We start from the raw sequence: 16,111 nt of genomic DNA on the forward strand, positions 1-16,111 counted from the left end.
CTTTCTCTTAAATGTTTTGGTTAGTAGTAGGTTACAGGATTGTAGAGTCGCAGTACAGCTCCACACCACACCCACCGCTGAAGCTCTGTGTCCCTGCCCCACCTCCTGGCGACAGACCCCAGAGCCCCACAAAAGCTCAGGAATAGCCGGCTTCCGGTGCTCTTTGTTCTCCTTTCTTCTTTCTTTTCTCCTCCTCCTCTTCCTCCTTCTTCTCCTCCTTCTTTTTATTTTTTTGCAAGTTTATGTGTACCAATTCTCTCTTTTTAAATATTCCCCTTTCTTTTTGTTATATTTATTTATTTATTAGATAGAGACAGAGAGAGAAATTGAGAATGGGGAGGAAGATAGAGGAGAGAGACAGAGAGACCCCTGCAGCCCTGCTTCACCACTCGTCAAGCTTCCCCCCTGCAGGTGGGGACCAGGGGCTTGAACCTGGGTCCTTGTGCAAGTGATGTGTGCGCCTAACCAGGTGCGCCACCGCCTGGCTCCTATCAATTCTCTATTTCATATGCCACAGTGATGTTTTGGTTCTCTTTCTCTTTCCTCCTTAATTAATAAATAAATCTTTAAATTATATAGAAAAGTACCAAGAACAATATAACACATGCACATCACATGGATTTAGCAAATGTTAACACATTGCCATATTTGCTTTGCTATATTTTATTTTAAGAAACAATTGATAATAGAGAATAATAATTATAATAATATTGACACTTACTAAATGCTGAATATGTGCTTGGGCTCTGTCCTATATACATATATAAAGTCAGCCTTTTAAATTTTATCATAGTCTGTAATGTAAATAATGATATTGTCCCTATTTACAGAGAAGGAACCTGGAGCATATTTTGCCTAAATACAAACGATCACAGTTTTGAGATCCTATTCATTTATTTTATGATGCTAATATAATAATCACCTGACTGACATTTGTTTAAAAAGGGTAAATTTATTAGTGTGTATATTAATACATGATTGCCTTTCACACATAGAAGATCAAGCTCAATGAGAAGTCCAAATCCCTTTTTTGTGAAACAACCCAAGTCATAAAACTATTTTTTAATACTCTTATCATGAGTTCTAAAATGTTTTTTATGTCTCCTATCTGTGGCTTCCTGCCAGGAAGAGGCATAGCTTTTGTGTTATTTATTTTATTGTTACATAACAACTTACTCCAATACAAAACAGCTTAAAACAATAGTCCCTTATCGCCTCTCCAGGTTTCTATGGTTCTGAATTCAGAACACAATGGGGCTGGCTACTGCCTGCTTTGCAACATCTGGGCCTTGGCTGGATAGCTCAGACTAGGCACTGGGATCACCCTCAGACTCCATTCATATGTCTGACAACCGGTGCTGGCTGGTACCAAGCAGGCTGTCAGTCTCGGCATCTTAGAACATGGTAACTGGGTTCCAGAGTGACTCAGAAAGAGTCAGGCAGAAGCCATCTTGCCTTTTACATGCTCAGAAGATGCATAGTGTGACTTTCACCTCATCCTGTGGGTCAAGGCTGTTATAAAGGCTGGAATGGGTTCCGAGAGAGGGACTGCTGGGGAGACAGTATAGCGGCAGCTCCAGGGCCTGCATGTGAAAGGTCCCAGGCTTGAGTCCCAGTACCACCAATAACTGGATCTGAGCAAAGAGAACAAACAGGTTCTTCCTGTGAAATGAAGACCGTCAGTATCACGCTGTGAGGAAAGCACAGAAAATGAGACATAGGTGCAGTCTGACTACAATCCGATCATGTGAACTACAATCCGATCATGTGAAGCAGATAAGGTGACAGGAATGCTTTCCGTTATGAAAAGAAAGCTGATTATTTTCAGCTAACTGGATCTCACCAGATCACAGGAGAATGAATTAAATCAGTGTTTTTACTATGAAGCAGAACATGAGCAAAAAGTACTTTCCATTCTTCCTAACTATTATATGACTAGTGGCTTGATTTTACCCTTTATCTGTTTGAATGTCGCCAGCCCTAAAAAAATACTGGCTGTGCAGTCAGTCTTACACATCCTATTCTCGTCTCATTTTCAAAAATCTCCACGTCTTTCTCTCCAATGATCAGGGTCAGCTTTTTCCTCGGCTTCAGTTTGTCTCGCGAACCCACAGTCTACAGGTCAGAAAGGGTTGCAGCACTGCTGACACCAGCCCCGTGCACCGCTCCATCAGTAAATCCACATGACTCAGAGCAGATTGATAGAGGTCGGGGTGCTACATTATTCTTGCCTCTGTGCAGAAAGGACTACTGTCTGGCTCTTTTACATTCTGGGAATGAAGCAGATGTAATTCATACCTGAAAAAAATAAAGGTAACATTCTATTTGACTGTTCAAAAGACTTCTTCCCCTTGTCCTAACAGGAGTATCTACTTCAGAACTCAACGGGAAATATAATAAAGTAGAAAAGCCTCTTGAAGACAAGGTTACGGGCTATGGCTTTTTTTTTTCTCTGAAGGAGAATGACAGGTTACTTTATGGTCACATCATACTCCTAGTATTTTTCTGGGAATGCTCTGGTAAATTGGGTAAGCCCTTAAAGTTTCCTTCAGTTGTAACTGGAGGAAATCCAAATCCCAAGTGCACTTGTTGAAGAGCATCTCTCACTCGGGCTTTAGCTTTTCCGTGGGTGTGCACAATAGGAAGGCTGTCAGCAGTGAATGCTTTGTCGGGAGCCGCTGGAGTCAGAGGAAGGGGCCAGACCTGGTGAGCACCACTCCATATGCTGTTGGCTTTTGTTTTGTGCTTGTCTCCAGGTCTACTGCTGGGGCTCAGAGCCGCCACTACAGCTCCACTGCTCTTGGCGGCCATTTTTTCCATTTTATTGGATAAGACAGAAATTGAGAGAGGAGGGGGAGAAAGAAAGGGAGAGAGAAAGATAGACACCCACAGACCTGTTTCCCCGCTCATGAAGTGGACCCACTGCAGGCAGGAAGCGGGTGCTCAAACCCAGGTCCTTGCATAGATCCTTGCGCTAGGTACTATGTGCACTTAACTGGGTTTGCCACTGCTGGGCCCCCATCTGCTTTCTTGTGTGTGTGTGTCTTTTATTATTATTATTATTATTATTATTATTATTATTATTTAATTTATTTATAAAAAGGAAACATTGACAGAACCATAGGCTAAGAGGGGTACAATTCCCACCACCAGAACTCCATATCCCATCACCTCCCCTGATAGCTTTCTTATTCTTTTTTTTATTTTAAAATTTTTTACTTATAAAAAGGAAACATTGACAAAACCATAGGTTAACAGGGGTACAACTCCACACAACTCCCACCACCAGAACTCCATATCCCATCCCCTCCCCTGACAGCTTTCCTATTCTTTATCCCTCTGGCAGTATGGACCCAAGATCATTGTGGGATGCAGAAGGTGGAAGGTCTGGCTTCTGTAATTGCTTCCTCGCTGAACATGGATGTTGACAGGTCGGTCCATACTCCCAGCCTGTCTCTGTCTTTCCCTAGTGGGGCAGGGCTCTGGGGAAGCGGGGCTCCAGGACACATTGGTGGGGTTGTCTGTCCAGGGAAGTCTGTTTGGCATCTAGGTAGCATCTGGAACCTGGTGGCTGAAAAGAGAGTTAACATATAAAGCCAAACAAATTGTTGACTAATCATGAACCTAAAGAATGGAATGGTGCAGAGGAAGAGTTGGGGGGTTTCTGTTTTGTAGATAGACAGTAGGCATATTTTAGTTATATTCCAAAGGGCCTGTGGCTATACTAGTTTTGTTTTGTTATTTTCCTCTGAGCTTGAAATCTGAAATGCAGGTGGATCCAAGTTATTGTCTGGGGAGATGATGTCATGGCTAGAAAAAGGACCAGAAAGCTGAATCTGGGAAGAGAGTAACTCCCAAATATGGGAAAGGTGTATAGATATTGTTGACTGTAAATCCCATCGATTTGATCTGACCTGGGGCCCATATTCAGCTTAGGAGCCTGTGTGACCTCTGCATCCCTGTAGATCTGAGCTCACATTCTGTGGTCATGAGTAGGAACATTCCAAGTTGCCCCAGTTTCAGGACCCATCTTCCTCAGGTGTAGCATAGAGTATGTTGTCCAGCCTCCCTTTGGAAGATGGAACATTCTCTACCGTTGTTGATCCAAGTTGAGGGCAAGATCCTATGGGGGCCCACAAAGGGGTCTATTTTGTTGTTCCTGATAGAGATGACCAGTGACAATGGAGAGAGGGATTTATTCAAGGTCTAGGCCCATCATGTCTGTTTGGGAATCTCAGGACTCCCCGACTAGGGCCCCAGCTGATGGGGTGGCCTGATAGTGACTAAAGAGTCATCATTAAAGTGTGCCAGTCTCTTGACCTTATTCAATTTTTGTAGTCCTTGCTTTGATAAGGTTAGCTTTGGAGTGAGTAAGGGAAGTATAATAGGAAGTAGGTGAGGAGGGTATCTAAGTATTTCATTATGAAATTATATTATATATAGTTATATACTATTTCATTTAAACTTTATACTGACTCACTACAGACTGTTAAGTATTTTTGCTTTCAGATATATATTTTGCCCTAATTTATGGATACATGTGAATATATACTCTATCTCACGGGACCTGGTCTATATCTAGGTTTTGGGACATTGTTAGGAAGTGAACCATCTGAAATAGAATTAGAGAATCCTATGAAAGGAAAGCTCTCACCAGTGTAATGAGGCTGAAGGTTTGACATTCCACGCCTGACATCTCTGGACACAGTCTGAAGTGAAACATGCTGAGGTACTCATTGCGTTGATTAGGCTGGGATTGGCAGATACAATATCATTTGGTATGAATTGAGAGAAGCATGCAGGAAAGTGAGTCCCACCCTAGAGGTTCCAGGACTGGAGGAAATACAGGCTCTATAGAGGAAGCGAGAGGTTCCTGCTGTCTTAGGGTTTAAGAAGACAATAGATAGTTATTGCTGTAATCATATTATTTGGCAATTGGGTTAACTTTGAAATATTCTTTTTTCCTCCAGGGTTATTGCTGGGCTCGGTGCCTGCACCATAAATCCACTGCTCCTGGAGGCCATTTTTCCCCCTTTTTGTTGCCCTAGTTGTTGCAGCCTCGTTGCGGTTATTATTGCCATTGTTGACGTTGCATTGTTGTTGGATAGGACAGAGAGAAATGGAGAGAGAAGGGGAAGACACAGAGAGAGAGGGGAGAGAAAGACACCTGCAGACCTGCTTCACCGCCCGTGAAGCGACTCCCCTGCAGGTGGGGAGCCGGGGGCTCGAACTGGAATCCTTACGCCAGTCCCTGCGCTTTGCGCCACGTGCACTTAACCCACTGCGCCACCGCCCAACTCCCTGAAATATCCTTTTGTTAGGATTTTCTGTCTCATACACAACATCACCATAATTTATGTCCTTTGACATTTTTGTATATAGCTGTGCTTCTGTTCTCCCTGGTCTAAGATTTTAAGAAAGTCAACATATCAAAAACTCAGCCTATGATCTGTGCATTAAAAAGTTTGAGACACTCAATCAATTTTTCCCCTCTCATATTAACTGAATAATTGAATAGTGATTTATATGACTACAAATTAATAGAGTGTACATAAACACCATTCCCACCACCAAAAGACTGTGTCCCATGCCGTCCTCCTCCCCACCCCCACCCCGTGAAGCCAAACATCCACCCTCACCCTCACCCCAGGGTTTTTACTTTGGTGCCCTACTCCAAATTCAGTCAAATTCTGCTTTGAGTTTCCCTTTGTCTTCTTTCTCAACTCCTGTTGATGAGTGGGATCATCCCATACTCGTCTTTATCTTTCTGACTTAGCTCATTTAACATAATTCCTTCTAGCTCCATCCAAGATGGGTCAGAGAAGGTGAGTTCATTATTCTTAATAGCTGCATAGTATTCCATTGTGTATATGTACCACAGCTTTCTCAGCCACTAAACTGTTGTTGGGCACCTGGGTTGCTTCCAGGTTTTAGCTATTATGAATTGTGCTGCTATGAACATAGATGTACACATATCTTTTTGGTTGGGTGTTATGGAGTCCTTGGGGTATAACCCCAGGAGAGGAATTGCTGGGTCATATGGAAGGTCCATGTCTAGTCTTGTGAGATTTCTCCAGACTGCTCTCCACAGAGGCTGAACCAATTTACATTCCCACCAGCAGTACAGAAGGGTTCCTCTGTCCCTACAGCCTCTCCAACATTTATTGCTGCTGTCCTTTTTGATGTATGCCATTCTTACAGGAGTGAGGTGGTATCTCAATGTTGTCTTTATTTAAATCTCTCTGACAATCAGTGACCTGGAGCAGTTTTTCATGTGTTTGTTAGCCTTTTGGATCTCCTCTGAAGTGAATGTTTTGTTCATATCCTCTGCCCATTTTTGGATGGGGTCATTTGCTTTTTTGTTGCTAAGTTTGCTGAGCTCTTTGTATATTTTGGTTATTAGTCTTTTGTCTGATGTTTGGCATGTGAAGATCTTCTCCCATTCTGTGAGGGGTCTCTTTGTTCGTGTGATGGTTTCTTTGGCCGTGCAAAAGCTTTTCAATTTAATGTTGTCCCATTGGTTTGTTTCTGCTTTAGTCTTCCTTGCAATTGGGTTTGTTTCATCAAAGATACCCTTGAGGTTTCGTTACTTTGGGCTCCCTTATCAAAGATTAGATGTCCATAGGTGTGTGGGGGCCCCATCTGCTTTCTTACTGAAGAAAAACGCCCGTTTCCCCATCCTACTACCATTGAATCTCCACTGTCTCTACATAAATAGCTTTGTGATTTTGGTTATACTTTTTGATGAAATGAGCTATTTATGTTCTCAGACTTATCACCTTAAGATTATCTTCCTCCATTGATTTAATAAAGGAAATTAAAATTAAGATGCATTTTCTTTTTGTTAGGATCTTCAATCACCATCTGCTCTAAAATGTAGATATAATCAGACTGTGGAAAGTATGAGAAACTGATCATGTTTACAAAGAAGTTTTTCTTTAAAAAAAAAAGTGTGTGAATAAAATTTTGAAATCCCTATGAGGAAAAAAAATACGTTAGAATTATTAGTTGAAAAAGATTATCTTTCACAGCAAGCATGGGTAATAAAAAGTGAGCCCTCCAAATAGAAACCCATAGCTTCCTGGTTAGTGTGTTCCTTTTATGACAATATGGTATTTGCTTCTGATCTGCTATCTTCTGGATACACATTTTGCTGTCTATGTGGTAGCACTCAGTGGGGCTAAATTTGGACCACCTGGACCTATTGGTTTTCAGTTTTAGGTATCTGGCAAGTCAGTCTAGTTATCATGGCCTAGAAAGAAATATACTGAAGCCACAACCTGGAAGCAACTCAGGTGTCCAACAACAGACGAGTGACCGAGTAAGTTGTGGTCTATATACTCAATGGGATACTACTCAGCTATTAAAAATGGTGACTTCACAATAAAGAAATTAGAAAAATAATTAAGTAAAATTTTAAAAATGGTGATTTCATTTTCTTCACCTCATCTTGGATGGAGTCTGAAAGAATCGTGTGAAGTGAGAGAAGGGCTGATATCACTCACAGACAGAAGTGGAGAAATCAGAACAGAAGGGAAAACACAGGAGAACTGGCCTGGAGTTGGGTATTGCACCAAGTAAAAGACTTGGAGGTGGGGAGGGCTCAGGTCCTGGGACAGGATGGCAGAGGAGGGCCTAGTGGGGGCTGAATGGAAATGTGGAAATCTGAGAAATGTCACACATGTACAAACTACTGTATTTTACTCTGGACTGTAGTCACCCAATAAAGAAATACACTGAAACAAGCACTTAAAAAACAGTATCAATATTCTCTAAGAAAAAATTATGATATTTTAAGTTACTAGAAAGATTGGCAGTACTTTATCAAGTAAAACAGTAATTTGTTGTGGTGAATGTGAGATCATACCCTTTTTATAGCTAAATAATATTGCATGCTTTTTATATCTTTTCTTTTTCTTTTTTTAAATAGGAAATATTTTTAAAATTTATCTGTATTTATTGGATAGAGACAGCCAGAAAAATGAGAGGGAAGGGGGAGATAGAGAGGGAGACAGACAGAGAGACACCTGTAGCCCTGCTTCACCACTCGCAAAGCTTTCCCCCTGAAGTGGGGACCGGGGGCTTAAACCCGGGTCCTTGCGCATTGTAACATGTGCACTCAGCTAGGTGCACCACCACCCAGCCCCCACCATCTTTTCTTCATCCATTGGTCTGCTGACAGATATATTTTCTTGTGATGAGGTATGATTGTCATAGAGAGAAGGTGAGAAAGACTAATAGCCTCTGACTATACACACAAATTCTCAAAATACTAGAAAAGCAAAAGTAGTAAAAAGCAAATACAATAACATATAAAGAGAATTATTAACAAGGACCAAATGAGTACAGGCTTTTGGTTGTGTGTTTGAGGGACAAACACATTTTCAAAGATTGTGGGGAAGCGGAGCTCCAGGACACACTGGTGGGGTTGTCTGTCCAGGGAATCCTGGTTGGCGTCATGCTGGCATCTGGAGCCTGGTGGCTGATAGGAGAGCTATCGGGAGGGGAGGGGATGGGGTTCTGGTGGTGGGAATTGTGTGGAGTTCTACCCCTCTTATCCTATGGTCTCGTCAGTGTTTCCTTTTTATAAATAAATTTTTTAAAAATTAAATAAACGACAAGGAAAAGGTTGTGGTGAGCACACTCACTCAAGTAGTGTGCTGGTAGTGCCACGCAGCAGCCCCACCACAAGGCAAGGTACTTGCAAACATCTGTGAAGAGTTGGTTCATCTTTGACTATTTGCTAGAATTCATCAGTGAACCAAAGGGACTTGGGTTTTCCTTTATTGGAAAATTATATCACTTGGGCTCTGTGCCCTAAACCCAGTGGCCACTTCCTTCCACCCCTCCCCCTTCTTATAGAGAGGGAGAGACAGAGAGAGGGAGAGAAAGAGAGGTGCCTGTTCCACCACTTGTAAAAACCTTCCCCCTGCAGAGGAAAGAGCTAACCCACATCACTGGGGAGAAAAGCACGGAGATTTTAGAAAATGAGTTGTGAACAGGATGTGTAAGACTGACCACAGAGTCAGTATTTTTAGTGCTGGTGACAGTCAAACAAATAAAGCGCAAGATCAAGCTACTGTGTACATAGTAGTGTATTCCCAAGAAGGAACCGTCCCATACAAGTACTGTCATTTCACCACTGCTTCAGAGGCAACTGAACTTCCCCACGAGTAGCCACTAATTTTCTGCTGCTGAGACCTCCCCCAGCATCCCTGTCTCACCTTCACCCCATGCCACGTCAGCCTCCTACACTGCCGGGGACAGCCGTGATATCATTTAAGCTTCAGTGTTGGGCGATCTCATTTTCAGTCGGTATTGGAAGCTGCTAATCCCGTTGAGTCAGCAAGGCTTCTCAGTGTACTAGGGTCTGTTTGAGCCCGAGGAACGCTTTCAAGTCAGTCCCACATCCTGTTCTGATTATCTGATTCCTGGGGGTGTAGGCAGTGCCTCCTACTCAGCCTTCCCTGCCTCCAGGATTGACTGTGGGCCCAGGAGACCTCTCCTGGGCGGTCTCTTTCTTGTTTCTCTCTCTACTAAACTTGTGACTGCTCTTTGTTTTTCTTGTATCCCAGTTACCTGCCTCTTAATTCTTAATTCCACCCAGACCTCCATCATCTTTAACAACTGTCTTAGGCATGGAGTTCTCCACAGCTCCAGAGAGAGAAAGGCGTTCTCCTTAACACAGGTGCTAAGCCCTTTGTCTGTGTGGCCTGATTCTCCCCCCGACACAGAATTTCTGCACCCTACACCCTGCACAGAGCTGGAGTCGGGGTCCCACTTTTCCCAAAGAGAAAAAAAAAGCTCCTCTCTACAACTGAGTACCGGCAGTTGGGGGAAGGGGGCTTGCCTTCACCGTCGCTTGATGTTTGGGACCTTCACCCTAGTAGTGAGCACACTGGACTAGGCATGGGAGTGACAGACTGAGACATACCTGCAGCACTGCTTCAACACTTGTGAAGCTTTCCTTCTGAAGGGGGGGATCAGGGGCTTGAACCCAGGTCCTTGTGCACTGTAACATGCGCACTCAACCAGGTGCACCACTGCCTGTCCCCTTGACTATTTTTTTATAAGCCTATCTATTTAGTCTGATTGATGAATCCTTTGCCGTTCATTGGGAGGACTGAGAACTGAGCTGTTAGGGATCGAGAATGGGAACCTATGTCTTGTGGATGTTGACCTGAAACCAGCCTGCTTAATGGAAAGTGCAGCTGTCTCTTCAAGTTCAGATAATGTCATTTTTCTTCTTCTTCCCCACAAAGTTGTCCAGACAGAATGCTGCTATTTCACTTTCAATTTGCATCGCAAATATGAGACACCTGGCATTTTCAAGTTAGAAGGAGACATCAAACAAAAGTCCCAACAGACCAGAACTTGCTACTCTAGTTTTCCAGTTTTCTTCTGAAATAGGAAAGGTACCCAATGAGTAATGTCTTTAAGATGATGTCCTTTTCAAATCAGGTACTGTTTCTGGACAGAACAAAGTACTCATAACTCAGCAGAGTCATCTCAAGCTTTATATTCTCAGAAGAGTGCATTTTTTTTCCCGAGACACATGCCCAGTGGACAAAAAGCTGGATGGGTATATTCTCACACATGAGCAACAATTTTGATTTGATGTTGACAGAATACAATTTGAAGTCTAAAGTGACATTTTACAATAGAAAGATGCTTCTAGACTTAAACAGCTACCATGTCAGTTCTTTAAAAAATTAAACATATTTAGAAAGATGTCTTTGGGATGGGGGAAGTCACAATACTTAGTAGTCTAAGTCATACATGTCCTGCTGAGACAGCTGATAAACTTACTTCTAAAGAATGTCTAACTCTAAATAATTTTTTAAGAAACTACTACAGTGCAATGATATTCACTTTGATTAGAAAGCCAAATATCTTTTTTTAAAAATCTGACTCTACTAGTGTATTTCCATTAATAGAGCTTCCAATATTTTTTCTCTGTAGTGAAACCAATTTAGATCATTTTGTCCAACTCCACAGCCAGGAGCATCTGGGTCACAGGTAGCAACAGTCTGTGAAACACTTAGAAGTAACATTGTTGGAGAAGAAGATAGAATGCAAGGGCTGTGACTCTAGAGAAACGGAGGTGCTGGGAAGGTCAGTGGTTTCTCTCAAGGCCCAGAATCTGTAAGCGGTCAAGTCTAAAGGTCGCTCAGCTGCCTGTTGATGCCCTTCCCCTTGCTTCAATTATCCTGAAATGATAAGGAGAAGCAACATCAGCAAAGGGACATTTCATTATGCCATTTATCTTGTTTCTTACACAGAGAGAAAGTGTGTGTGTGTGCGTGTGCGTGTGTGTGTGTGTGCGTGTGTGTTTCACATGAAGCAGAGAGACAGAAGCCAGAACACCACTCCAGTACATATGATGGCAGGAACTGAACTGGGAGCCCTGGGTCCAGTCCTCTGCCAGTTGAGCAGTGTATATGCCAGTTTCATATGTATATCCCTCCGGAATACCACTCAGTGGCCACTGCTCTGGTTTATGGTGGTGCCAGGAATTGGCTCTGAAAACCCAGCCCTCGGCATGAATACATATTGCACAAGCACTGTGCCAGCCCCGCAGTCCCCACATTAGGAAATATGTTTATCTCTTTGTTTTGTTTTGTGTATAAGAGAGAGGGAACTGGGCGCAGCATTACTCTGCACGTACAATGTCAGGGACAAAACTCTGGGCCTCAAGCTTGAGGTCAGGAATCCACCCTCTGTGCCAGCTCCCCGAGGGGGCATGGGGAGGTAGAGAACGGCATGTGGCGTTTCTAACGATACTTTCTCCCAGACATACTTTCTCCCAGAAAGAAACAATGGTTTCTTTCTTTACATTTAAAGAAATTTTTATTTATTGGGTAGAGACAGTCATAAATTGAGAGAGGAAGGGGAAGGGGGAATAGAGAGGGAGAGAGACACTTGTGGCCCTGCTTCACCGCTCGCAAAGCTTCCCTCCTGCAGGTGGGGACCGCGAGCTCAAACCTGGGTCCTTGTGTGTTGTGACCTTTGCGCTCAACCAGGTGTGCCACCACCCAGCCCCATAACAATGATTTCTTTCTTTTTCCTCCTTTCTTTCTTTTCTCTTTCTGTTTTTTTTTCACACCAAGGTTACCACTGGGGTTTATCTGACAGCTCCAAACAGCTCTGAAAAGATGAGTTCAGTGGTCTATTTAGTGAGAAGGTGATCTGGTCTTAGGTTTTCATTTATTTGTTTGTTTGTTTATTAAATTTTATTTTTTATTTATTTATTTTTTTATTGAATAGGACTGAGAGAGGAGGGGAAGACAGAGAGGCGGAGAGAAAGAGAGACACCTGCAGACCTGCTTCACCTCCTGTGAAGCAACTCCCCTTCAGGTGGGGAGCCGGGCTCGAACCGGGATCCTTACGCCAGTCCTTGCGCTCTGCGCCACTGAGCTTAGCCTGCTGCTCTGCCGCCCAACTCCCAATCCTGGCCTTCTTAAGCATAGTAACCTGTTGACTGTATTGAGTGCTCCACCACTCAGCCCCAAATCCTTCTTTTTTTTCTTAAAAAAAAAAAGAAAAGAAAAAAAGCACTGTCCAAGGACCAGGAGACAAATCAACAGTTAGAGCATACACATTAACATATACAAGCATGTATGGTCCAGAGGAGAACAGGTGGACCCCTGTTCTGAATCTCAGGCATGAAAGTCTATGCATATGCATAAACATTATGCTGTCTCCCTAGCCCTATTTTATTTATTTATTTAATTTTTAAATATTTATTTATTTATTTATTTATTTTATTTAAGAAAGGATTAATTAACAAAACCATAGGGTAGGAGGGGTACAACTCCACACAATTCCCACCGCCCAATCTCCATATCCCACCCCCTCCCCCAGTAGCTTTCCCATTCTCTATCCCTCTGGGAGCATGGACCCAGGGTCATTGAGGGTTGCAGAAGGTAGAAGGTCTGGCTTCTGTAATTGCTTCCTCGCTGAACATGGGCGTTGACTGGTCGGTCCATACTCCCAGTCTGCCTCTCTCTTTCCCTAGTAGGATGGGTCTCTGGGGAAGCTGAGCTCCAGGACACATTGGTGGTGTCTTCAATCCAGGGAAGTCTGGCCGGCATCCTGATGATACCTGGAACCTGGTGACTGAAAAGAGAGTTAACATACAAAGCCAAACAAATTGTTGAGCAATCATGGACCCAAAGCTTGGAAAAGTGGAGAGGAAGTGTTAGGGAGGTACTCACTGCAAACTCTAGTGCACTTCTGCTTTCTTACTTTGGTGCCATACTCCAAACTCAGTCAATTTCTGCTTTGCGTTTCTACTTCTTCTTTTTTTTTTTTACATGCATAACATTCCCCAGATTCCCATTTAACAATACAACCCCCACTATTTCATTCATCATTTTTCATGGACCTGTATTCACCCCACCCACCCACCCACCCCAGAGTCTTTTGCTTTGGTGTAATACTCCAATTCCATTTCAGGTTCGACTTGTGTTTTCTTTTCTAATCTTGTTTTTCAACTTCGGCCTGAGAGTGAGATCATCCCATATTCATCCTTCTGTTTCTGACTTATTTCACTCAACATGATTTTTTCAAGGTCCATCCAAGATTGGCTGAAAACGGTGAAGTCACCATTTTTTACAGCTGAGTAGTATTCCATTGTGTATATATACCACAACTTGCTCTGAATGACTCTGAAAATGTCCAATAGTTCTAGGTTATCTATCTCTTCATTTAGCTCCCTTATGTCTTTACTGATTTTCTTCCTGGATGATCTGTCAAGTTGAGATAGTGGGGTGTTGAAGTCCCCTACTATGATTGTGTTACTGTTAATATATTGCTGTAGCTCTTTCAGTAGAAGTTTGATGTAGATGGCTTCTCATTGGGTGCATAGATATTAATAATTGTTAAGTCCTCTTGATTGACTGATCCTCTGAGCATTAAGTAGTGTCCATTCCTATCTTTTTTAATCTTATGTATTTTAAAGTCTATCATGTCAGATATGAGAATAGCTGTTCCTGCCCTTTTTTGTGGGCCATTGGCTTGAATGATAGTTTTCTATCCTTTCACTTTAAGTCTGTGTTTGTCTTGTTACGTTAGGTGAGTTTCCTGTAGACAACATATTGTTGGGTTGTGTTTTCTGATCCATCTTCCTACTCTGTGTCTTTTAATAGGTGAATTCAGGCCATTCACATTTATTGATATCAAAGATTGAAGATATTTTAACGCCATTCTTGTAGAGTTTTAGAGTGTTTTGATATATGTCCTATTTGTGGTGGTCTGGTTGTTTATAGGAAACCTTTCAGAACTTCTTTCAAGGCAGGCTTGGTGATGGTTGCTTCCTTCAACTGTTGCTTGTCTGAGAAGGTTTTGATGCTTCCATCTAGTCTGAATGACAATCTAGCAGGATATAGTATTCTTGGCTGAAAGCCTTTCTCATTGAGCACTCGATAGATATCTTGCCATTCTCTTCTGGCCTGTAGTGTTTGTATGGAGAAGTCTGCTGCTAATCTTATGGGTTTTCCTTTGTAGGTGACTCTTTGTTTTTCTCTTGCAGCCTTGAGGATCCTTTCTTTATCCTTATTCCTTTCCAATCTAAGTATGACATGTCTTGGTGTCTTTAGGTCTGGGTTAATTCTGTTTGGGACCCTCTGGGCTTCTTGAATCTTTATGTCTTTGGTGTTGTCTAGACTAGAGAAATTTTCAGCTATTATGGCCTGGAGAATGCTTTCTTCCTCCCCTTCTCTTTCTTCCTCTGGTAAGCCAATAATGCGTATATTGTTTCTTTTGAAGTCATCTCATAGGACTCTGTTGTTGTTTTCAGCATCTCTTAATCTCTTTTTGAGATCTCTTACTTCTTTTTTAGTTGTCTCTAATTCATCCTCAATCTTGCTAATTCTGTCTTCAGCCTCATTGATTCTATTCTCTCTGCCCTCTACTGCTTTCTGGAGTTCATCTATTTTGTTGCCCTGCTCTGATACTGTTTTAGCTTGTTCAGCTAGTTGCCTTCTTAGCTCAGCGATTTCAGCTTTCAACTCTCTAATAACCATGAGATTATTAGAATTTTCTTCCATATTCTCATTTGTTGTTCCTGCATTTCTGATTACAATTTTTTCAAATTCTTTACTCACTCCTGTTATTATTTCCTTGGCTAATGTTTGGATGTTGAACTCGTTGTTTTGTGCTTCACCCTCTGGAGGAGTTTTAGCTGGACTCTTGTCCTCATTCGAGTCTCCAATATTTTTTCTTGTTGTTTTAACCATTTTATATAAGTTAACAGTTTTTTCAATCCCTGAGTTGGAGTTCAGTGGTGTAAAAGCCTTTTTTTTTTCCCCCTGTAGGCTATGGGAGCCTGAGGGCTTTTAAACTATCAATAGGCTTCTTTGTTTAATCACTGACTCCTGACCAAGAGATAAAGCAGGGTGTGGCAGAGATAATCCAGTGGTTATGCAAAGAGACTTTCACAGCCCCTCAGCTATGCCACAGAGGTATAGGTCTTCTCCTGAGTTTCCCGGTTAGATCTCTGTGCCCTGGTGTCCCTCCCTGTTGCTGCTCCAGATTCTGAGGGTAGTAGCAATGGAGACTCAGAATTGCACTTGGTGAGTCTCTGGGGAGTCCTTTCCTCCCTTCAGCTGTCCCCTTGTTGGTGGAGCAGATTGGAGGTGGTTTCTCCACTGACAAACTGTTGAACTGTGAGCAGTCACTTAATCTCTCCTTAGGCCCCTCTCTCCTCTCTGTCACCAGCCACGCGTGTTTGTACTCACGGGTGATTTACTGGGTTTCTGTGGTCATTCTAGTCCTGTCTTGTTTCGGTCCGGGTGGTCTCCTTTGGTATTCCTAGTTGATCCGGGAGAGGATAGGAGAGGAGAGAAAGCGATCTGCTGCTCATAGCTCCGCCTCCGGAAGTCGCATGTTTATTAAATTTTAATTATCTTTATTTATTGGCTAGAGACAGCCAGAAACCGAGAGGGAAGGGGAAGATAGCGAAGGAGAGAGACAGAGAGACCTGCAGCCCTGCTTCACCACTGCGAAGCTTTCCCCCTGTAGGTGGGGACCGAGGGCTCGAACCCGGGTCCTTGCGTACCATAACCTGTGCGCTCAACCAGGTGCACCACCACCCGGCCCCTGGTCTTGG

The sequence above is a fragment of the Erinaceus europaeus genome, chromosome 21 (assembly GCF_950295315.1).
Source record: "Erinaceus europaeus chromosome 21, mEriEur2.1, whole genome shotgun sequence".
NCBI lineage: Eukaryota > Metazoa > Chordata > Mammalia > Eulipotyphla > Erinaceidae > Erinaceus > Erinaceus europaeus.